The sequence below is a fragment of the Pleurodeles waltl genome, chromosome 1_2, assembly GCF_031143425.1.
Source record: "Pleurodeles waltl isolate 20211129_DDA chromosome 1_2, aPleWal1.hap1.20221129, whole genome shotgun sequence".
NCBI lineage: Eukaryota > Metazoa > Chordata > Amphibia > Caudata > Salamandridae > Pleurodeles > Pleurodeles waltl.
This window is the reverse complement of record NC_090437.1, coordinates 693,390,852-693,416,897: the sequence shown is the minus strand read 5'-3', so window position 1 is coordinate 693,416,897 and position 26,046 is coordinate 693,390,852. Positions and strand designations below refer to the sequence as shown.

At 41.6% G+C, this 26,046-nt stretch overlaps 1 protein-coding gene across 3 annotated transcripts in view; it reads right to left on the bottom strand.

The window, feature by feature from the left end:
• FHIP1A (FHF complex subunit HOOK interacting protein 1A) overlaps window positions 1-24,164 on the bottom strand; it is a 349,320-nt gene extending 325,156 nt beyond the window's left edge. The window contains exon 1 of one of the 3 annotated variants that reach the window (XM_069242647.1): window positions 23,528-24,164. The gene's annotated coding sequence lies outside the window, so the exon portion shown is untranslated. Of the gene's footprint in view, window positions 1-23,396; window positions 23,417-23,527 lie in introns of those variants that run through there. The other 2 variants (XM_069242648.1, XM_069242650.1) reach the window with 2 other exon arrangements.
• Between the last annotated feature and the right edge of the window lie 1,882 nt (window positions 24,165-26,046).

Here is a 26,046-nt window from a genome sequence, read left to right as displayed (position 1 = left end):
GAGGAAGAGAAATGGGTGATTCACTTTAATCAGATATCTAATTTCTGCGCTGAATGGAGTGAATGATAAAGCCACTGGTCTTGAGAGTGTCCTCCTCTAGCCGCCTCTCCCCACACTCAAGCACTGTGATGCTTGCAGTCTTCAATATTGAATATACTGAAAAATTGATGACTCTAGCTTTTCAGTTGCAATATTTCATTTTGCAAATAAAAGTCTTGAATAGAAGAAACTCTATAAGACCCTTTTTCCGTTTATTTTTCTCAAAGTCTGCACCAAGAGGAAGCCACATAACTTGATTGTTTAAGCAAGACTTGATTTCATAGATATGACCTCTGGGATGATTCACTAGATTCAAGAATAATATCTTTATCTATGTTAGAGATATGAATAGAGAATTTTATATTACAATTTAATATGCACATAATCCTGCCAAATTTCATGCATCTATCAGGTACCGGGGTTCACTCTCTATAAGCCATAGGAGTCATCCTCGTTTGCAGTGATTCATTTAAACATGATAACATGGGGGTACACTTTTCAGAATCTTTAAATATGCTTAAAATCCTGTTTGCATATTCTGAGATCTCTGCATGCTTTACGCATCACCTTGAATATAATATTTTGACACAAAGTATAAACCAATGAAGCAATAGACTGGAAGGTTTTTCAACACCATTGCCCATGCTTTCCCAATATCTGAACCAAATTTCTCCCCTAAAGCCACTGAAGGTAATAGCACTATGCGACTTTAAGCCAGGCTGTGTCTGGGGACTGACACTAGTTAGTTAGAAGCTGATTTTCCTGTACCACCAAGAGGTGCTTCAAGGAAAGCTCACATCACCCCTTTCCACCACTGAAACCAAGCAAGGTGTGCATACAAGAAACAGCCTAAAACAGAAGAAAATTAGACTTTAATTTCATTTAAAAGTTATCACACCAGTAAAATCTAGAGCTTTCACATGAAATGCCACTGGTGAGGCTTTTTTCTATTAAATGCTTCGCACAATCATTTACATTAATCTGCAACACGTGATATACAGAGTGTGAGATATTCACTTAAAGTTGACCATAGTTAATGTCTTGAATTTTCTTGTCTTGTATTTTTTCCTCTCTCATTTCAGGAGCCACAAGGTAGCAGCCAACGTCAATTAAAATGCATCTTCTTGTTTAGTTTCCGTGTGAATGTTTATCTGTGTATGTTCCTTGGAGAGCTAAATATTGAGCCCGGCACCTGCAAGGGGGATCATTCTCACCAAACTGTTGCATTTGATGTGGTACAGGTATCCAGCTGAAGATCATGCAGCAGAGACACCACTAATGTAAGCTGTGAGAAGACCAAAACTTTTATAACATGTTTGATCTTGATTGGTTCTCTTCATGGGAATTGTAGGGAGTCGAACTCTGGTAGATTGCACAATTTAATTTTGCACTGCTGAAATAGTTTAATTCAGATGTGTTTTCCACTCTCATATGGGGATACGTTTTTTTTGCCCTTGCCCGAAAGAGCAAGACTCCTGGCAGGTTCCCTTCTCACTCACTTGACTGAATCTTTATATGATGCTGCCTTTAGAGGCTTTACTTGCTGACACCTTCTGTCTGACTTCCTAGTTTATCAAATTAGGGAATTGATCTCCACTTGATTTACTTTGTGACAAATTTAAACAGTTTGTCTATGTATTTGCAATTTTGAATTTATTTGAACTTTACTGTCTAATACATTCATGCATTCATTACTGATGTACAACTAATTTGATAAATTTAATTTGAAACTTTGCTAATCTGTTAATAAGCCTTCATGGTCTGCAAATCTACCACCGTCTGTCATTCTATTAGGGCCAAATGTGCTTCACGGTCTTTAATGTATTTGATGCTTTTGTAATGCCTCAGTCTGTTTCTAAAGGTCTATCCGCTAGTGTGCAGCTTGTACTTAAGTTTGCACCAGAAATATGCTCGGTGCAAATCTGCTGCAACACCACTTTAACAGAGATCATGTCCTCCACCAAGGATGGAACATTTCAATAAAGTCCCTTACTACGGATTCACCATCCTTCTTCTTAGTAGACAGGCATACAAGATCTGTTTAGGCTGCAGCAGAGCAAACTGTATTTTTGAGGTACTGTGCTGACAGTTGGTTTCAACAAGCTATTGTACCTTTCAAGTTTGATAAACTAAATACCAGGCATGTTTGGAAACAATATTTGTTACAAACTTTATAAAGCCTATCAACACCTAAAGGGCATACAATTACAAATGGAATAGTGCCCTCTATTCTTTGTAGACGTTTATAGGGCCATAAACACTGAGGCTTTGCACCTTTTACACGCCTCCATACTCAGTAGGATAAACTCACCTCACACAGTCATAGCAAATAACATCATAGTTTTTACAGCTTTATTTTGAAACTCTGAAATAGTGAACACAAAACCAACAATTTTCCCACATGTTAGTTTGTTGCTGGTTGAACTCTGTTAGAAATGGGATCTTTGGTTGGCCGTCAGTTTGCACTCTGTCCAAGCAGGAACCCTCACTCTAATCAAGGCAAGGCAGATACTCACTTAAGATAACCGCTGCTCACCCCCTTGGTAGCTTGGTGCAAGCAGTCAGGCTTATCTCAAAGGCAATGTGTAAAGTTTTTGTACCAACACACACAGTAGCACAGTGAAAACACTATAAAATGGACACCACACCAGTTTAGAAAACTAGCCAATATTTACCTAAATCAAACAAGACCAAAACAACCAAAATCCAACATCCACAAGTAAAGTTATGAATTTTCAACATAATAGAATCTTACTCCATAGAAAACAATGGAAACGTTGTTGTTACACAAAAGTACCTGGTTTACGCAAAAAATAAAGCCGCAAGGGCGAGAATGAGTCGGAAAAGTCAGAGATGTATCAATTACTTACTCATAAGTGAGGCCATGTGCCGTTTCTTCTCTGGTTGGGTAGGCGATCGTCGTTTTTTTCTCCCACAAGACAGCCATGCGTTGATTTCCAGACGGGGCACCTAAGACCCGCGCAGGTTCACGTTGATTTTGATGCCCAGCGATGATGCGTGTGAAATCCGGCCGCACGGAGGTGGAAAACCATGCTGCATGGGGGTTGCGTCATTTTCAGCCGCTGCAAGGGGGTGTTGGGTCATTTCTCCAGGTATGATGAGGACGATGCGTCGATTTCCCAGCCGCAATGCAGGTGGTCCATCTATTTTTCAGCAGTGTTGCAGGTGGTGCGTCGAAATTTTCCCTGCATGGCTCCTGTGCGTGGATTTCAGTCTTTGTTCCACCAGCTTCACCTTTCAAGGGCCCAGGGTCCTGGAGTGGGCACCACTTGTTAGGGTAGGAGTCTCAGCAGAGAGTCCAGGCGCTCGCAGAGGAAGTCTTTGATGGCCCTGAGACTTCAAAACAGGAGGCAGGCTCAGTCCAAGCCCTTGGAGATTCTTCACAAGCAGGAATATACCACAAAGTCCAGTCTTTGTTCTATTTTAGTCAGAAGCAGCAACTGCAGGTCAACCCAGCAAGGTACAGTCACAGTCAAAGGGGCAGTACTCCTCCTCCAGCTCTTCACCTAGACAGAGGCTCCTCTTGGTTCTAGAAGTAATCTGAAAATCTGGGGTTTGGGTCTACTACTTATACCACTTTCTGCCTTTGAAGTTGGTGAACTTCAAAGGAAAGTCTCTGTTGTTTACAAGATCCTGTCTTGCCCAGGCCTGACCCCAGACACACACCAGACTGGACAATGGAGACTGCATTGTGTGAGGGCAGGCACAACCCAGCCCATTTAGGTGTAAGTGTCAGCTCCTCCCTCCACTCTATTCCATCAGGATATGCAGGCTACACACCAGCTCCCTTTGTGCCACTGTCTAGTTGACATTCAAAAGCAGCCTGTCAGTCTGACCCAGAGAGGGAACACACAAGCAGGCAGAGTCACGGAATGGTTTAAGCAAGAAAATGCCCACTTCCAAAAGTGGCATTTTCAAACTTACAATTTAAAAACCAACTTTACCAAAATATGTACTTTTAAATTGTGAGTTCAGAGACCCCAAACTCCAAATCTCTATCTACCCCCAAAGGGACACTACACTTAAAAGTTATTTGAAGGCAGCCCCCATGTTAACCTGTGAGAGAGAGAGAGGCCTTGCAACAGTGAAAACCTAATTTGACAGTATTTCACTGTTAGGACATAAAAAACACATCACTACGTGTCCTACCTCTAACATACACTGCACCCTGCCCATGGGACTATCTAGGGCCTACCTTGGGGTCGCCTTACATGTATAAAAAGGGAAGGTTTGGGCCTGGCAAGTGGGTGCACTTGCCAGGTTGGAGTAGCAGTTTAAAACTGAACACACAGACATTGCATTGACAGGTCTGAGCCATGCTTACAGGGATACTCATGTTGGTGGCAAAATCAGTGCTGAAGGCCCACTAGTAGTATTTGATTTACAGGCCCTGGGCGCTTCTAGAGACTTACTAGTAAATCAGATATGCCAATCATGGATAAACCAATCGCCAATACAATTTACACAGGGAGCACTTGCAGTTTAGCACTGGTCAGCAGTGGTAAAGTGCCCAGAGTACCAAAACCAACAAAAACAAAGTCCAGCACACAGTCAAAACACAGGAGTCAGAGGCAAAAAGACACAGGAGACTACGCTAAAGATGCCAGGTCTAACAATCTCCAACATACATTTTGCATTGTTTCTTGTTGAACATCAAATATCCAGGTTCATAGCTACATTAATTTTTATTTTAGCATGTGAGATATGTAAAGATTTGTTTTGGGAAATGACACAAAGTTTGAATTGACTGATCCCAAGAACTAGTGAACCATAAATATTTCTCTTATAGGTTTCCACCAGGCAACATGGCAAACAATGCGGGTGGGTGGAGGGAGTGCGTGCATTACTTGATTATACCAATGACAAATAAAAAGAAAATGAAACACAAAGAACCAAACAAATAACATGAGTAACAAATAAACAGACAGTTGATAAGGCTATATCAATGGATCACATGCCGATTACTGTTGCTGGAAGCAACAGGGAGAGGATCATGACTTTTATAAATCTGCACAAGAAATAGGATTCCGACAGTGTCATAGTTCGAACACGGAGTTGGTAATCATGAAAGAATCGGGAGAACAGCACTGAAGACATCATGAGGATTTTTGTGCACATCTTTTTGTGCATCATTAACAACCTGCAGAATCCAGTTTACTCACAATTATTCATGTACATCCTGATAATGCACTGTTTTTTTTCTAAACAAACGCAGAAGTGTATTTTCCTGACACTTCTTAACTAGGCCTCAAATTAGGCCTGGCAGCCACATTTTCTAAAATGGTTATACTGCCCTGCATATTTACTGTTATTTCTGCACAACACAGTCAAGCAGAGTCATGTTTGTTTACTTCCACTGGCATTGTTCTTGCTAATCTCGAAACAATATCTCTTGTTTGTTCACAAAACTGTATCTTGTGTCAAGGTCCTTCTGTTACCTCACTGTGCAGTACACACTTACAAAAGTATGCTGTTTTGATCTATTTACTTTGCTCTAACATCTCCAGATGATATTAGCATAGCAGGGGTAGAATCAATATTCATGTAGTGGGATAGTGGTTAGGTACTAATGCAATATAGCATTTAATAAAGCTAGGTTCTGATTTGCTGAGAATGTAACACTTTTTATCATACCACAGTGATTCTATAGTTATTTAATATGCAAAAATACTATAAATAAATACCTGATTTGAGGGTTGAGCCAGAACACTTTCCAATTCTCCTAGAGACACTGTTTGTTCCTTCAATGTCTTTGCTGCCCAATTCAAAATATTTGAATATTTAGGTCGAGCATTAGCAGTGTACAAGTGCTGCTCTTGCTTTTCAACCTGTTATTTTGTGGGGCTAAACCACATCCATCACTTTCATTCGTTTGTGGGCTTGCCTTATAAAATTACTTTGATTTGATTTGTGAAAGGTATGCACACGTCATGCCTTTTCCAGTGTTTAGCCCTCCTAGAGAGTACCGGACAACTACAGTTAACATACCCAGCGTCCATGTTTTACACATTGTTTTTGGACTACTTTTGTTTTTTTTTATTTCTTAAACAGTGCGTACTCACGCGCGCCATGGCGATTTCAAAGTTTTACAAGGCACGATCGCACTTATCAGTATTGGAGAGATTTGCATGACTAGAAGGTACTTCTGTTTTTTATCCTTCGTGCCCGAGGCCCTTTCGAAGTTTTTCCCTAACCTACCCCCACCTCAGCCTACCCAGGCCTGTGACGCAGCAGCTGATGTCCCGTTTATTCATTTGCAGTGTTAATACTCTGGACGTTCATTGGCACAAATGAAAGTCAAGCTAGAACAGGTTATGTGCCTGCATTAATTTGGTTCCAACTTGAACTTGTGTGCAGTCAGTATTGTTAATTCCATTCGATCAGTGCCTCCTGTGACCTTTACAACCAGCAATGCGACTTTCAAGTAGGGGTGTTACCGTAGCACGTTACACACTGTACTCCTCAGGAACATATTATTTTAATGTATTTCTGTGGCAGCTGGTCTTTGTTTGGTTTGAAGATGGCCCTGAAAGTTGTTCCCTGAAATAATTCACAAAAATATACTTTTACATTGAGTTGTGTGTATGCACTGAAATAATGTGGATCATTGAATGGAAAAACTTGCGTATGTTTAAAATGAATTTGTATAGCACAATATTGCATGTTTTTTTCCGTATTATCGGCTTGCTTCTACTTTGTATTCTGCAGCTAGTTTTCTACTTGGCACACCCACAAGTAAAATAAATCTTGAAGTGTTGGCAGATTTTTCAACTCCATTCTGAAACAACCTGCCTCTATCCCTTCCAGTATCCAGGATCATTTGCTTTTCCAGAAGTCACCGGCAACTTTCCTGTTTTGATAATCCCTATTCTATTTTTAAAGATTTATAGTCGCAAACATTCTTCCACAGTTATCAGGAATTTTATGTTTTCTATTTTGACGACAAGGTCAGGGTCTTTGTATTTTAAATTCCTCTGCTGGTTTTCCTTTGAATATTCTCTGGTGGTCCTCATACTTCTTTTAAACAAGAAATAAATGAGTGCTGGTCTCTACCCTCTAACTCAGAAGATCATATGGCCAATGAGCATAACATATTTGTGCATCTGTGCACCTAATTATGATTGAATTCCTCTATGAAAACTGGAACATCTACAGAACTTTGGATGCAATTCCTCCTTTGCATTTGAGATTGACTGCATTTCTCTGTAGTTGAAGACCCTGTGGACCTTAACGCTGGAGAGCACAGCTGCCGCAAACACCTCTCTGGATCCTCTGCTGATTCACTGGTGAGACACACACTGTAGGTGATCTCTCCTTGCACTGGAAGGCATTCAGTACTCAGTCCTGAGCCAGGACGCAGTTCCCTTTTATAGTGACAACCACCAAAGATGGCTGCTGCCTAGTCTGCTTGGAGTTGTAATCCAAAACTCCCCATAATTGCTAGCATGCCCTAGAAGCATTAACACTCCTCAGAAGTCCTTATTAATCCAAGTATTGTTCAATGCAATGACCTAAAACAACTAAGGGCAAGATTTACAAACCCTAGTGCCTCCTTGCATTAGCTTCATTTTTTTATTTTTTTTACGCTTTGGCTCAACGAGGTAAAAATCACTGCACATATCTACAAAGCGGTGAAATGCATGCACTGCGCCACTTTGTGACCCCTTGCTCCACATTATGCCTGCACCAGGCATAATGTATGCAAGGGGGCATTCTGTCGATAGGAGGCAAAAATGGCGCAATGAAATCTACAAGATTTCATTGCGCTATTATTGGCGTCATTTTTAACATTCACTCAGGCATTAAAAGGATGCACCCATTATAATCAATGGGCCTCCATGTACTTTGCTCCACTAGCGTCAAAATTGTTGGCGCTAGTGGAGCAAAGCGCCACAATAGCATCAAAAATGTTGACACTATCATCTTAAAAGCACAACAGTTATGTCATTAGGAGGTGGTAGGGGCATGCAAGACAAGTGGCACATCGAGACCAATGCGCTACTTTCTTGTAAGACTGGCCCTAAGTCTTCCTGCAGAGAGTCGTGAATGGCTAAAGAACACTGTTTTACAACAGATATCAATCTTTGTTTTAAGTCCTTATCTCAGCTTCATTCCTACTTCCTAGATCTGTACTTTATGCAACTCTGTTCAGGCCCCTGTGGTATAAGATTGATACATAAAGCAATTTAAAAATAAAAATGTCTATCCTGGCCTGTTGTAATCTCTCTGTGGGCTTTTAACTCCGATCACCATCACTCGTTCATGGGCTTACCTTTCAAAAATCCTTTGTTATAGTTGGTAAATGCTTTACATTTGTCCCTCCTTGGGACAGTTTTGTTACTGCCTTGGCCATCAACCCTGTTACATGCATAATTGCACGTTTGCCGATACATTTGACTGCGAGCAAACTTCTTTTTCTTCTCTCTCCTTCGCGCTCCTTGCGGCCTTGGCTCTTTGAATCGGCTCGCTTATGTCAACTGTTTTACTTTTCATTTACAATTTATGTGGAAAGAAAAGTCCAGTTAGGAATTTACAAGGTCAATAGCTCTAACTCGAGCAAACGCGAGACCCATTGCATTGCAAATGCTTGTTTTGATTTTGCACTTTTCTGTAAGTGCACTATTTGCTGAAAGCCTGAATGGAAATTGTTTTGCAGCACATCTTTTGAATTTTCTGATAAACACCTAACTTTATTCCGCTGATCTAGAACTCAGTTATTGAGTGGTTCCCTTTAATGAACTATTATATGATATTGTGAGAGGATATCAAAACCTCATTCCCACAGAGAATGTTCCATGATATGCCAGTCAACAAATTAAACTTGGGCCTCACCATGCAAAACACGCTGAGGCTGGATGGAATTATTTTGCGCGTTCTGCCTCTAGCACATAATAGATGTTATATGCGTTTTTTCCCCAAGGGAACAATATCCATAGAGGAACAACTGTTACACATGGACTACAGTATCCGAGCATCAAGGGAGAGAACGCTTTAACACGCTGAAACCACTCACCATAGCAAAAAGAACTGTGGGACCGGGTCGGGAGAAGTTATTCCTTTATAACATGGCGCAACTCAAAGAAGCAGAAAACAATTTTAAAAAGACCCAGGTGAGGCCAGTCAGATGGGTATCATTAAAAAGTGTCCACCCATCTTGGGAAAACCCTCTAAAGTGATATGGCTTCCCTGAAACAGCATGGTTTGAGTGACATCTATAATTTTGGAGTTTGTCCCCAATATTCATTTTATTTTAGTGCCAGGGCATGTACAGGCCATACAAACAGGAGAACAAACAGAACACCTTCCAAACTTTAACGAAAATGATTTTGAGAAACTAAGAGATTTTACTGTGTCATGCACAGAGAGGTACACATGAGGAATAGTTTTAGTCAAATCAGAGCAGGGTTCACAGGAAAAACAATTATTTCACATATAAGCAGCTTTACATAATCTCCTGGCCTGCGTGTAAACCCTTCTACGGGAAAATGCGTAGATTGCAAACAAAATGAAATGTTATTCTGCGTTCCAGAGATTTGCTCTGTTAATCAATTTCAAGGGCGGGAAACCTCCAAAGCCATTGGTTATTGGAGCGTGTCTTCTGGATAGCTGGTGACACTCAAAAGGCGGCACCATAAAACTGCAGGAAGCGGTGTGAAGCAAGAGCTTGCACATGCACAGGGATTGCACTGCGTTGAAAAGAGGCACATGCCTACTGAGGATTAGCCTACAGTGTGCAATTACCAACTAAATGTGGGTGGGTTAATGTATGAAATCGTCGGATCCTATTCTCCAAAGTTCCCATTAGGGCTGAACGTCCTGGAGTCTAATGAAGAACCAGTGATGGGATAACCATGACGATCCATTGATCTGCTGGTGCCCGCCATCTTGTAAATGTCTGCTCATGCATCTGTAAAGGCACATTCTCGGGTATGTATGTAAACAGGACTAGAACACATCATGAATAAGATCCATTTTTGGAAGTGATTGCTACGGAAACATTCTGTCCACCAACAAGCGAATAGTTAAGTATTTTTGGTAAGAGTGCGCAAGCAGCTGTTTTCTGAGGCAGAAGAGGAGGTGCATTTCACAGCACTGATAAACAGGTGAAGAGTTCATGGCGTTTAATTTGTGCAGTAGAGAGGCAACACGTGCTGTACAGTGATCTTGGATGAAAAGCTTTGGGTGTGTATGGTGAAGGTATGCCCCCCGCCCCCTGGTAAAAACAAACAGGATGGTCTTCTGCCCTCATCTGAACTTCATAAAGTCATGATTCCTGCAGGGTTATCTAGGGTTGATTGCATATGTGAGGTTCATAGGATAAACGAGGGAAGACCACCACAGACTGTTGAATCACTTATTTATAGTCCGGTAGAACACAACATGATAATTCCATAATTAAACAATACAAATAAAAGCAGCTCCTGAACATTCTTCCTAGAAATAACTAATAAACAAAAACATTTTGAATCACACATCCCTAGAGATTGTGATGGCAAACCTAGAGATGCAAGCACCCTCCGAAAATGGAAATAGCTTGTTGATTCTGCCACAAATTTATGAAAAAAAAAGAAAAAATAATTCTAAAATCAGACTGATAAGAGAGAAAACCTAGGAGGTCAAACCTCGCCCCAGACAGTACATTATTTCTTGCCTTTATACTGTGGTTTATTTAAATCTATTTTGCACGGAAAGTTGAAATTCTGTAACTAGAGTAGGCTGTTGAATCCCTTAGAAGTTGTGTAAAACTCCTGAGCCGTAGGAACAATGTAGTATTTTGAAGGACTATTGGCCTTATCATGACCTTGACGGAGGGGTTTCCTCCATCACAAATGTGACGGATATCCCTTCTGCCGTATTATGATCCAATTTTATTCTATAGAGATCGTAATACGGCGGACGGCATATCCATCACATTTGTGACAGAGGAAACCCCTCCGTCAAGGTCGTAATAAGGCCCTATGACAGGGATGCCCAACCAGGTTGCAATATTTTTGTCAGTCACCAATACAGTAAGTCACACTTGTTGACATCACAAGAAGTTGTGACGTGATCTTTGGCGCCAACGGCATTACAGAAATTGATGTTACAGTCATGGAATTGGTTGAAAAGAGGATAAATAGAATTCTAAAATGAATAAGAAACTAAGTAAATTAACAAAACACCAAAGTTTTGACAACAGTAAACCAACTTACAGCTCTATGAAACAAGTTGTCCATCCTGCCAATGAAGTGTGTTCCACAAAATAAAAACAGTGGATCACAACTACACTAAATTGAACACATAAATCAAACAGCGAGCACAAGCACCTCATGTTGTGTTGTACTGCCCGTAAAACGGCAAACGCATGTGTCCCAAAATATCAGTGTGTCATTTGTGTAAAGCTCGTTAATCTGTCCAGAAAGATACCTTTAAAACTGGTATTTGTATAAAGCAGTCATTCGTCTCAAACTAACTGATTACCATTTACATCAAGTGCGCTCATTGTTGGCAATATATTTACATGTTATTAGTGCAAATGCAATAATCGGCATGAAGTGACCACAGTCTGCTCCAATATATCAGCTAGTCAACTGTAACAACTGAATTCATTTGCCTGAAAACGTTTGCCAGTTGTTTAGGAAATCCGATGTACGCAGGTCTGGTGTAGTCTAGCTTGAGCAGAACGATGTGCCCAGAGAAACATGTTTCCTGTTCTACTTCAGGATGGGGGTCAGTAGTTTTTGCATATTGTTGAACACAGAAGATTAACTGATTCATCCTACCTTTCTATGAATAATGGTGTATGTTTTGTACATTTGCAGGAGATAAGTTCTAAATGTGTGCCTGGCTGCTCCCTTCTAAATTTGGGCCTGGCTGCTCTATTGAATCCAAAAGCTGCAATCGGCATAGCAATCAGGCATACGTGGTCAAAACTAGGAAGTCACTTAATGAGTGGACAGCCTCTTGAACACTTGTATCAGCAGCTTGTCTGTGGTTACTACTATGGCCTGATCCAAGATTTTTGTACCCATTTGATGTGGTCCTCGTGCCCATTTACTATGTGCCTGAATGGGCAGTCTATTTTTTTGCTTACATTTGAAACAGGGCCCTGCAGGCATTTGTCTGCAGAAGACACCAAACACAGCCTACACCAATTGAATAAGTCAGCACATGATACTCTGCAGGGTAGACAACCTTCATAAGATTTATCATGGCAGCAGATTTAAGGCTCATGTATGCCCAAAGGATCCATGAGATATATATATATTATATTCTTGAGGATGCTCTTATAAAAGGTGCTTCTGCACTGGTAAATACCTGGAAGATATTACTGTTCACAGCCTGATAACAGAATAAAACACTCTACTGAAACCCCTTCAAAAATATAGGGTGCAGATTTCCAGCAACCTAAACAAAGTACTTGAGTAATATAAATAACAAGTGTGTGTCCTAAAAGAATGCAGCTTTATATGATACCAGAAATGAAAATCAAAAGGTTTAACTCTAAATCAAGGAAAATCAAAAAGGTAGTAGTAAATATGATGAGCAGTACTCACTGATAAAATATAAAACTAAAAAAGGTCTATGATTGGCACTTTTAATGTTGCAACATTACAACCAAGTCTCATTTTAAATATACCAGAGTGTTATGCCATTAATTGTCAATGACTGTATTTCACCACTGCGCATATGAGTTGTTCAATGTTCACCAGTAGCACGTTACATGTTGTATTCAGTTTAGCTGCCTATTGGCTTTATCGTGGAGTTAGACATTGCAGTTGAGACATTGCAGATGAGCTGTGTTTTTCGTATTGAATTCACACGAACCCTAACGTGACAACAGAGCGTTTATTTTGTATTTTCCTTTCTACTCAGCCTTGGGAAGAGGAGAGGTTTAGGAGATCTGGCCAATCTCCAATGGCTTGTTTATTTCCCAACTCGGAGAGGAAGGGGCCCGATAACAGGCTTTTTAACGGTGTCCCTGGGCAGCAGCAAGGGGGAATTTTCCAGGACTTCAGTCAGGAGCGGACGTCAGCTGCCTGACTTCCCGTTTGGGTGGAAAATCTCTTTCTCGCAGTTGAACAGGAGTCATCAACTTGCAGGCATGAGAAAGATGACAAGCAGTGATAGGCCCAATGGTGATGAATTTTGACTTTTATTCTTTGCTTTGAAGTTATGCTATAATATAATCACATGTATTTGCTGTGTACATTGCAATTGAGAAGTACTTTTATATATTTAGCTTTCATTGCTGTGACTACTTTTAAACGGGTGCTTCCAACCTGCTAATCTCTTCTCTCAGGAACCTTATGGTGAAGTAATAATAATAAATGTCTTCTTTAAACTAAGAAGTGCATTCCAGAGAAATTTTGTCAGCTGGGTCATAAGATAAGGAAAGCAAAACACAGAGCAAATGGAACCCGTGGGGAAATTCAGCTCAAAGCTTGAAGAAGCAAGTTTCTTAATGGAACTGCCTTGTATCAAATAGTCCCTAAATCATATAAAAGGCCATTCAAGCCTTTTCACTTGGGCTATCAGGGCGCAACATCTTGCCAGTTGTCAGCAAAATGGAGGGAGCATCCGCTGTAACAGATGAGTCAATATTGAGATTCCAGTAACCAAAGACTAATATGTGAGTACCAGAAGGTACAGTTGTTCACGACCCCAAACAACCACATGTATGCAAACATCTTCACAGTCAATCATTTGAGATATGGCTTAGCAGGTTTCCTATAGTCCAAAATTAAAGACACAGTTGGCTGCTTAGTTCTTGTGGGTTTAAAGAGACTCCTACTGAAAGATGTGCTGAAGGATTCCAAATTGATGAGCCTCTTACAATGATATTTGTTTTTGTTCTATCAATTACTACTTTATGCAAGTTTAAGATATTATTTGTGTTGACTTACAATCATGCTACCTTGAGGCCTTTAATGCAGGATCTGATCAAACGTGAATCTTATTCTGTAACCCTATATGAAATCTCCAGGGCCAGAAATTCAGTTAAGGTTACTTTTTCAATGATATCCAGATGTTCTGGACTATAATGAGGAACTGTATTAGAGAAGGATGAATGAAAACTGGCTGGTAAACCGCAGGGACATGCAGTGTATCAGCTACGGCAAGATTTTACAATATAGCAGTCATGAAGGTGTAGGGGAATACCCTTAAAGAGGAGAAATGCAGAAGTTCAGGATAACTATCATCTTCTGCTTACTAAAAAAAAAAACACCCAGGGTTTACACATACAAAAGAACGAATCTCATGCTATGGTGATTTAAAAAGGATGGAACCAGTAAATCCAAAACACACATGGCGTTCTACCCAAGTCCCAATCATTCTCCAAGTCTCTCTAGAGGAAGTCATGAGCAAACATAGCTTCAGGAAGCAATGAGAAGAGATGCCATGAATCCCAGAAAAGGGAAGGTGGAATTTCATTTTAAATTTGCTCCATCTCAGGAAGGATGGACATCTGGCTTACCCACCAAAATAAAAGCCTACACTTAGACACCTCTACCTCCATGTATGGGTCAATCAGAAAGCCAGAGAAAGGCCTAGAATGAGACACGTCTTCTTCCTTTCACTATATAAAGATAATTCATTGAGAAGGTAGCAGAATGGGTTTGGAAAATTACTAAGTATCCAGACTGTTGCCGCCTTCTCTTCCAGGGCAAGAATTGATACAAAAGGAAGAAGGTTGAGAGAAATAGTAATAGCATAGAAAGAGGTAAGATGATGTTAACAAAGAATGGGTTTGGAGAGTCACAGTGGATCCTGAGTCCTACCTTGTTCTCCACCCAAGAGACGAGGATCCAGGGGAACTCATTTAAGAGAAAGACCCATCCACATTGGAAAACAAACAAGAGACTGTTAAATAAACAGAGATCTCTTTTTGAAAACTGGGAATGTTAGCCTGAAATTATATATGAATGCATAAGTTATGTAAAGTACAACAGAAAAGGAATAAAAGAGAACTACATCACTTTAAAAGCCAACGCTGTCCAGTGAGTTCAACACAGACGCCTTTGGCATTTCTTGGTAAACCAGCTCAAGAAGGTTTATTCTGAAAGGAGGGGTATCCAGCTAGACTGGTTCAAGCCCAGTTCGTTACTGCACAAGTGGCAGGTATTTCTTGAAGAAATGTAAGCATAATGGACAAAATGGTCAGACAGTTATTTGTAAGCTGCGGAAAGAACGCCAATTTAATTGTACGCCTATAACAAAGAGTTGTTCTGGTTAAAAAAGTGTAACAGATGTGTTTTCATGGTATGTTACTGTACAATGTGCAAAAGAAGAATATGGCCAGTTAAGATAATACCTTCCTCCCTACTACAAACTAGATGACAGATACACAACAAATGATCAATTATACTTTTGCTTATCGGTTTTGTTTTCAATCAATGCTACAACGTATAAGAGATAAGTTATACAAATTTTCAACAGAAAATATTTGACTGTTTGATCTTGGGAAGATCAAAGATAAATAAACATCCAGCATCCCTTCAGCCATTTCACAGCAAGACATGTTAGTGAGGTACTGGTCAGCTTTTCATGGCTGAATGCACTTCTGAATCATAGTATTATTGGTGTTTTGCCAGTAAGTATTAAAAACTGATTTCTGAATGCCAGTAGGAAGCATGAGGTACCTAAATAAACAATGCAATCAAAAGAAGGTCAGGTAAGACGTACTCATCAAATCAAAACTCCTATACCTGGAAATTGTTCAATATCAATATCACTTACTACAAATATTCTATTCGCCCATTATTTTCTATCAGATGATCACTCAGGTACTGGAATACCCTGCTTTTGTGCACTATCCTGCCTAATTCTCTGTTTAGAATGTGGATAATCTCTAGCATACCGCTCAACACTTTGCAAATAATGGTGTTGTCACAGATTTGGGTTACATTAGATGATTCCACCCAAATCTGAACCCTCTCGCTGAAATGCAAACAAATAATGCACGACCAATATGCAACATTAATGGGATGAGCCAGGCAATACAGGGAAATAAGACTGTCAGAATGTTAAGCTGAGGTTGGTTTGGCAGCATTAGCATTATGCACGAGTTGAGAGGGCTGCATCAGCTGCAAGAGGGAAAGGAAGACAAACAACAGCAATAATGAAGACAGTAAAAAAAACTCACTTAGAAATAACAGGCTTGCAATAGCAAATTAGACACCTGGCTGGAGGCCTGAAATCTAAAGAGGCTGATAGATAGACCAGTGGGTCAGGGGCACTACAAGATGGGAGACAACATAATGGTCTATAAGTCAGGCTAAAGGTGAGAGGCAGACTCAGACGAAAAACGAGACAGAAACATGGATGGAAATAGATTGTAGAGTCAAAAGACCATATGACGACGATACAGAGCTTTTCTGTAAAAAGTAGCAAGCTGAGACAATCTAGTTCAACTATCCACTTTTGCTACTCTTGACAAGGGAATATCTTGGATCTAATAAGTGTTCCGCCAGGTTGGTGCAATACCCTTCAACCACATGTAATGGGCTAACTGAAATACACCAAAGTCCAATTCAATGTTGCACCTCTAACCTATTACACTAAGGCTCAACCAAAATTAATTAGAACTAAGAGAAGTCACAGAAATTCATAGTGTCCCTGTACGCACTGCCTTTTACATCTATTTTGTTGAATCAAAGAATCAGAGATTCTAACATCTGCAGAAGATCTCACTGATTTCTTGAACAAACAAAAAAAATCACTTCACTTTAACCATGGATCTTCCTGCTTCTCCTCAGCCAAATGCCCAAACTCAAACCCACAGCTCCCTCTATCCCTAAAAGTATCACTGTATCCCTGATTAAGAAAGATTAAAATGTAACCCGTTTTCAAAAGAGTTTTAGTCACTGCGGATCTGAATGACAGATTTTTTTCTGTGAATAGGAGTCTCTTACTCCTGGAATTTCAGGAGTTCATAGCACCTATGCCATGAGTAAGGCACAACTACTCATGGAAAAAGCTACTAGAATCAGTCTCAGAGAACAGTTCATAGATCAAAAATAAACTACAGGATTTTCATTGCAACTAAGGGCAGAAATATTTCCACCATAAGGCACTGCCTTACCACCCGGGGGCTATCACTGCTCATTCTTATATGACTAATTCCAGATCAGCTCTCTTCTTTGCAGATAGAATGTCCATACTCTCGAGAACTATTGAGAAAAAAAATATTAGCAATCCACTCATTTCCAGTCCATCCAATATTGCTCCTATGTGCATAGGTTCTCACAAATTCATTTTGACATAATTCAACAAATACTCAATAATTTAATGCTCCCCTATTGTAGATAATGTGATGCCAGTGGATAACATAACATCATCTGCTACATATCCTACGCCATATATTATCCAGATAACAAATTCATGTCTACCTCACAAGGCGTGTACACTCTTCTCTCAAAACTGTTCTAATCCCCCAAAAGCTAAAACTGTCCCCTAAGAAATTCACAACCTCAGTTTTGGTTCAAAATTCCAATTTATTAACAAACAGATTGGGAAAACACTGGCCATTTAACAGCAACCCACCCACCGAGCAATATCCTCCTACCTTACCTTTCCGGTTTTAGACTAAAATGTTGCACGGAGGCATCCTCATTCCAGATACTGGAATTTGTGCCTTTATATTTTAGATACAAAGGGAAAAAACATTTAGTCTTACTTAACCTTTCAAGAAGCTTTTGAAATGGGGGTGCCCATACCTCTACTCTCTAGTCAATCTTCTATGATGTGGTGCATTGGTATGGAAACATTTGGACTCTATTTTTGCGATTAAAATGTGAGTCACTGGAGAAGCTACACTCTAATGTTTTAATGAAGCCTTCTTAATTTAAGGCACTTTATCAAAAATGTAATATTCTCTAACATTTGGAGCCAAATCACCCTTTTCCATATTTCAAGAGAAATGTTACACATATTACAGAGATCGCTATGTGACACCTTCAACACTCAAAAGATTAAAAGCTACTGGGCCACTCTCAATTTCTGTGTGTCATTTCAAGCACAAACCTACTCCATTAGTTTATCCAGAATTGCATCCGCAACATGATACGCTACCTCTAGAGTCCAAAATTCAGAATGTTTACTAAAATGTTGGAGACTTCCAAAGTGAGCTACAGCAATGCCATTCAGAAAGATGCAAAGATCACACTTCTTAAAAAACATCAGGTCCTGCAAAAGGCTGCCATCAAAAGAATTTCCAAACGTGACCATCAAGAGCACGCAAAGTCAGTTTTAAAGGCAATCAACTGTCTCTCTTCCGAGCAAAGATGTCAATTTGTAGAGTTGGTCTGGAAGGTCATAAAGAGACACTAAGCTACTGCACCCATCTCCTCTATCTACATAACACCTTAACACTAGTAATCCTCCTCAATATTAACTAGTTGATCATCTGCATTTAAATTCACCTTTATCATTTCTTTGATCAATGTTCTGACAATAACTATGCTCTCCCTCAAAAACCTTAATGACTCACCAGATAAAATGATGAAAACATGATACTTTCAGACAACAGTTTGCCTAATGTAGCTGTGTTGTCATCACTTGTAGAATCTGTGTTGATTTTGTGACATAGTTACCTTCATAATATTCAAATTAGGAAAAATACAAACTATTAATGTACACACTTTTCCAGAGATCCGAGTTCTATCTGACCCAAGAATGTGTCACCTTTACGTGAATGGTGTAACTGAGATGCTGAAGCAATAATTGGTCACTACATGACCATCCGTAGATCCTCAAAGTTCACCCTTTTTCTTACTCAAAAATCTAGAGAATGTTGCTTCCTTCCAACTCCAGATGCATGTTAAGGTGTGTGGCACAGAATGCACGCCCCTGGCTAAACAAGGAACGGACACAGTGACCCTAATTGATACCCCTCGACAGCCTTTAGCATTTTGAGGAAAACTAGTGTGCAAGCACCCATCTCAACAGTATACCTAACTTGGATAACTCCACATATTAGCTCACATTATAAATAGAGGACTGTTACAGTTGGAGCACTACCATATACCCGGTTAATAATTTTCTTCAGTGGAACCATTTTCCATTGGTTATCTTCATGGTACTCTTGAGCACAAAGCAGGGCTACTTCTTGCTTACTTACGCCTACTACCCCTCCTGTGGTACAGGCCACCAACCAGGACTCTTCAGTTATCTCTGTCCTGGGATTTTCTTTCAATCTGACTCCAGGTGTAAACCCATCTCTTTGCAGTCAGCCTTAAAGCCTCGACGCCAGTTGTTTCTTGGCCTTCCTCTTTTCCTTTTCACTTGAGGGTTCCAGGTGAGGTCTTGGCTGATGGTGGTTGATGCGGACATGCGGAGAATGTGACCTATCGAGCCCCAGCGTCTTTTCATGATTGCTTCATGAGCATTACATTTGAAAGTCTGCTGCCATAGGTTGTTGTTCCTGATGGTGTTTGGCCAGCAGATTTGGAGGACTTTGCTCAGAGAGGTGTTGATGAAAAGGACTTTGTTGGTGGTAGTCGCTGTAGTTCTCCAAGTTTCTGCTTGGTACAGAAGGGCAGACTTTACGTTGGTGTACAAAAGCCTGATCTTGGTTTGCAGTGTTAGGTCCTTGGATCTCCACATCGTCTTTAGCTGAATGAAGGCAGCCCTTGATTTGCTGATTCATTCATGGACGCTGGCATCTGTGCTGCCCTGCTTGTCTATAACACTGCCCAAGTAGTTGAAGGCCTCAACCTTTTCCAGTGCGTCGCCTGCAAGAGTGACTGCAGTTGTGCTGGCTGTGTTAGCCATCAGAATATTGTTTTTCCCATGTGGATGCTGAGGCCTAGTTGTGGTGAGAGTAAGGCCAGGTTGTCTACAAAGTCCAAGTCGTCGAGCTGCATATAAGGGTCCACTGAATACAATTTTTTCTCCTTGCTGTGGATGTTTTCAGTCTGTGGCCAGTAGAAAGGTAAAAGGTGAGAGCAAACAAGACTGGCAGACTCCGGTCCTCACTTCGAAGGCTTCCCTGAGTTATATTCCATGGACTATCTTCCAGGTCATTCCCTCATAAGAGATGCTGATGGCACACCGTAGTTGTAGAGAAGATTCCAATAAGTCTCTCTGTCCACGCTGTTAAATGCCATCACATAGTCAATGAAGCTGACATATAGGGGGGAGTTCCATTATATTAACTACTTGATGTTCAGTGTTGCAATCTGGTCTGTGCAGGACCTATCTTTGCAGAAGCCAGCTTGCTGGTCTCACAACTGAGCACCAACTTGTTTCTGCATTCTGTTCAGGGTGACTATGTTAAACACTTTACCTGGGGTTGATAGAAGAATTATTCCTCTGTAGTTTGCAGAGTTACTCAGGTCATCTTTCTTAGGGATCTTGATCAGATATCCCTTCTTCCAGTCTCATGGCACCTTTTCCTCTTTTACTTCTTTACTGATGTTTCAATATCTGCCTTCAGTGCCTCCGAAGGAATGTTGTCAGGTCCTGCTACCTTCCCATTTCTCAGATGTTCAATGTTGTGCAGTATTTCTTGCTTGGTTGGTCTGCTGAAGTCCATTGGTAAGTCCTTGTCAGCTGGCTTTGTTTCTGGTGGGGACTGTGGCACGGTCTGGTTCAGCAGCTCTTCAAAGTTCTCCAATCATCTTCGTTGTTGGACTGTCCTTGTTACCCATTATTGTCTCCCCAGCTTTGTCTTTAACAGGTCTTTCTGGCTTGCTGTATCTACCGGAGAGTATCTGTTATATTGTAGAGTTCTTTCAGGTTTCAATGGCTTGCTACTTCCAGGGCTTCTCTGGTGAGACCACTGATAAATCTTCGCTTTTCTGCACTTAAGCATCCTTCTATACCACAAGGAGCTAAAATATAGGGAAGATGGCGATTTTTAAGGAACGGAAGGCGACAATGGCCAGAGCTGAATGCACTTACAGTTAAGTACCTAAATCAGTTCAACAGTGCATACTCTCATACAGAATGTTTGATACCATAAAGTCATTAAAATACACAACAATTTTAATTTGGTTAAATGAATTAACTGGGGTGAGCCTCTTGCTTTTTATGGGGCAGAAATTTGGGGTTATGTAGATTCACTCACCCTCTAAAGGGAAGAAAATAGATTTATTGTGGTACGGATGGGTGTCCCACAGTCTACTCCCTCAATTCCCATGCATGAAGACAGAGTTAGACACCTTTTGTTGATAAAGCAAAAGTGTCCCCATGCAACTTTGGTTATCTATTTGGGCCAAAAGTGTCTCCAACTTAACCAAAATATTCTGATAAACTGGCTTCATCCCAAAAACTATATGATGCATTCATGGCTGGGATTATATCAAGCATACAAGACCAAGAAGATTCTCAGGGTGACACAGATTTCTTGAATACTGATTTCTACAAATTATGAAGCGATACTGTTTTAAGCTTTGAAACAAAATAACACTGTGAATAAGATTAATAAATTAGGTTTTGTGTTCTCTTGGGTTTCTGTGCTGTCTATGCTTTGAAAAAAGGTCATCAGTAGAAAAAATAAAAAAGTACCACCTAAGTATTTTATTGACAAATGGGCACTGCAAGGTAACCTATCTGTGCCCTTTCTTCAGGAAAATGGTGTCTTCATCCTTTCCGTATATTAAAGTATACAAAAAAAGTGATGGATTGAATGCTTGAATTAATCTCAGCCACTGTCATTCGGGCCGCATACCAATACACTGTATTTTTGCACACCATGCCACCTCAGCTTAGTGCAGCCATAAGTAAATAAGTCTAGACTCTACTCCAATGGGAACAGTCCAGATTGAACTGCAAGCCAGGTTCTCCCTGAACTGGAACACAAGCAACCCAGGACTAGTTTTGCCCTAGGTGGGGCTCATTTGCCAGGTATTGCTTGGTTCCAGTGGCACAGTGTTCACATAACCCATGTCTGGGCATACCTGTCCCACTTGGAGCAACACGCTAATGTGTACAAAAAGGTGATTAGCAATGGCTGAGAATAATTCTTGCATTCCATCCATCACTTTTTTGTATACTTTACTGTGTCACCCTTTCCACACAGGCTCGTAAACCGGCCGATGGAATCTTAAGCATGTTACCCACCCCGCCTCTAAAGAAGCCAAACACCCTGAGTGTTAAAAGGGTTAAAACAAAGTCAGCAGCATGGCTTTACTCAGGGGGAAGGCGTGGTCCCCCGGTCTACTCTCCCTAACCAAACTCGAACCAGTGCAACACACCAGGCTAAAGGAAGGTGGTCTTGGGCCTGCGTTTGCGGTACACGAGCATGACACAAGATGTTGCAGTCGTCGAACAAGCAGATTAAACTAAACTCGCGGACTTGAAAAGGAAACTATTTTTCACTCTACTGGTGACGTCGTCGCTATTCCACAAGACACAGTCATACGGTGCTCTGTCTTCGACCACCCCTGGCCTAGCGCCGCGCGGCCGCTCAGGTAACCGGAAGCCAGGCCGCAGCAGTAGTCAGCTGGCAGTGGGGCCAGGGGAGACACAGCAGGTGATACAGGTTTCTTTCCAGCAGGCTGCACAGGACTGACCTTTTCCAATTCTTTCGGGAAGAGTCAGTCAGGCCATACACGGAAGGGGGAAATCCCTCAGCCTACTTTTTTGCAAACAGAGAATGACAATACAAATAGTTTCATTCATGTACTTCTTTCCCGTATCTGTATATTCTCGAATACATCAGTTTGTATCTTAACATAAAACTGGTTATTTTTACTTAATAGCGTCTATCCTTTAAAATGTGCTTACTCTTATCCAGTGTTTGATAGTGTGCAATTTATTTACGTGTAGTTTCTGTAAGAAGTAGCTCTGCTCAGTTCCTGTTCATTATGAAACGTGTTGTATTCACTCCACCCTCGATAACTACTCTGAGGTCCCTGAGAGTGTGATCCAGCTACAGGTATAATCCAGACCATACCGTGTTATTACAGCTTGTTCTAACCTACTGCCAGAACCATCTATATGAGAGGGCTTGCGTACTGTTATTTTATGAAAAAGCTAAATGTTTATGGGTGAAAGAAACTACAAAGTAAAAAGCACTACGTTAACACAAGAGTTTAAGCATAATTGGTCAACTGGGACATTCGCAGGCACTTAACTCTGTAATTTGTAAATATATTTTACTGGTATTACAAGTATATATAACGTGAACGTAGTTGCAGAAAAGCCAATATCAACGTTAAGGTCGTAGATACATTTTTTTTTTTAAAGTTTCAAAAGTCATCATGGGATAGGCCCGTTTATAACCTGGAATTCAGAGTAGATAACGCCTTCCAGTTAGGTTATCGCAGAAAAACAAAAACAGCTGTGGGGCGCACAGAACAGCACGTGGCTTGCGCGTACGTCACCAAGTCTCTGAAGCGAGCCCTCACCCCGACAGCCAGCTGCCTTCGTTTTATCCCATGTTCACCAGACTGAGCAGAGAAGTCAGCACAATGAGAACGAAACTACACCACCCACACTTCACTGTTCCTGCGAGTGCGCTGACAAGAGACAGACATACCTAGGCGTCGGAGAGGCAGCGGCACGCCAGCATCTCACCCCCCCTCTCCAGCTCAATTACTCCTGTTGCTCCGAACCCAGGGGCAGGCGTTATTGCCCCGGCGCCCCGCTGACGGCAGTTTCTCCGGTGCACGAGGAGTAGGATATATAATCCACCGAGCTGCTGGGTTATGACATGTAAATCCCCCTGGAGCCGGTGTCAGGCTAGCTCCGCCCCTCCAGAGGATAGCAACAACGAAGACGGCCCAGGATACCACCTTCTCTGCACACAAGCCCAGGAGGCTAGAAATAAACAGCGCCAGGTAAACTGCCTGGTAGCATCGGGGCGCAGGCGATGCCACCTGCAGCTGGCGATGACAAGCCTCGGCTTGCCCTGCCTAGTGGGGTTGGTGGAGGCCTGACGGAGAGTAGGTGAGGTGTGCCCTCTCAGCGAGGAGCCTGTGCGTGTCCCCCGTCGGCTCCGCCCTCCTCCATGTACACTGGGACGCCTGCGGGGACTGGGCGTGCCTGCTGCTACTCCAACCAGCCTTCCTTGTGGCTCCTGGCAACACCACGATACTCTGTTAGGCGCTTGTGCAATGTGTCAGGCGGAGAGCCCGGGATTCCGTCAAACGCTAGCCGTGCACCAACCCTTCTGTGCTTTAGCAGCTGCGCGCGTCTTTGCGCGTGTTCACACACCTGTCCAGACTATCCTGCCAAGCGTGTCCTCATTATGATGCCAGTGTCATGATTCTTTCTGGATCAACAGCTGCTGCTAAATGCTTGATAATGACGAGTCTGCTGGTTATAAGGAACGTCCCTGAAGAAATTTTTTCAACAGAGCACACCTGTCCTCTTTCACAAGAGCCACTAACCTCACAACAAAAAGTGCTGGGCATAGATACATGCTTTCAGTAGAACAGTGGAGGTGAAGGAGTTCTATAACAGTACTTCAAAAGCGTTCCCCAAGAAGTTTTTGTTTGAAAACAAGCATTGTCATCAAAGCCATTAGGTCTGGCCTACGGGAGAGCTATTGGCTTTGCCAATGTCTTTTAACCCTGTTGTACATAAGTGTGGCTTCTTTTCAGCATGGCTATTAGTTAGTTGCATTATGTAGAGTAGCATGGCATAGAGGAGAATGGTGTGGAGTGGAGTTGAGCAGAGTGGAATGGTGTAGGCTAGAGTGGAGTGGCATAGAGTGCCAATGAGAGGAGTGGCACAGAGTGGCGTGGAGTAGATTGGTATAGATTAGAACGGCATAGAGTAGAGTAGCATAGAGTGGGGTGGAGTGGAGTAGAGTGCCATAGAGTATAATGGGGTTGCATGGAGTGGTGTAGAGTGGCATAGGGTAGAGTGTCGTAGAGTGGCATGGAGTGGAATGTGCGGTGTGGTGTAGAGTGGTATTGTGTGGAATGGAGTGGCGTAGAGTAGGGTGACATAGAGTGGAGTGGCATAAAAAAGTGTAGAGTGGAGTAGAGTGGCATTGTTTTTAATGGAGTAGTGTGGAGTGACAGAGTGGCATTGTGTGGAATGGACTAGCTTAGATTGGAGTGGTGTAGAGTGGCATTGTGTGGAATGGAATGCTACAGAGTGGACTGGTGTAGAGTGAAGTGGAATAGATGGACATAGAGTAGAGTGACGGAGAATAGAGTGCTGTAGATTAGAGTGTCATGGAGTAAGTGGCAAAAAGTAGGGTGAAGAAAAGTGATGTGGAATAGGGTGGGGTGGCGTAGACTGGAGTGGCGTAGAGTAGAGGGCCATAGAATAGAGTTGACTGGCGTAGAGTGGAGTGGTAGTAGCATAGAGTAGAGTGGTGTAGATTAGTATAGATGAGCATGTAAGTAACTAAAGCGTCAATAGAGACAACAGATGGGGTGAAAACAGCATAAATAAAAAGCTGCATGCTTGTGTTAAAAGTAGGAAGCACATTGCACATCCTAGAATAATACTGAAACTCATATAAAATAATGTGTTGTAAAAAGACAAGGAAATAACACATGTACTTGGTCATGCTCCAGAAAGGAGCTAACACAAGAAAGGAAGGGAAGCCTGTGGCAGCTAAGTAATCGAAATATTACAAATGTGAATGACAATGAAACAACTAATGGTATGCTGTGAGCGGGTGGTAAGCCCACGTAAAAGGGGGGGGCACAAATGGGGCTTTTTACAGTGCTGTTTTTATACAAAAGTGTCTAAAAAGTCAACAAACTCTGAGGGGGTTTATAAATAGTAGAGGTGACAGAGGACAGAGTGGTGAAAAGTGTTGCACAAAGGACTTAAGCATGCCCTATGTCTGTAATAGACTACCTGAGGGATGGAGTAACATTTCATATGTCCTGCGGAGCCTGGCCTGGTGCCAACAGTGCTGGGAGTGAAGGGACCACCCTTAAAGGAGCCTAACATCTTCCTTGATGCATGAACCCTCTCCCCATCATGCGCCCCCTGCACAGAAAAATGAAGACCCATGTGAAACACAACCAGGAAAATCTGACAGTAGACGGTTTAAAGATCTGTGGGTCACACCATGTAGACGTTTACTCT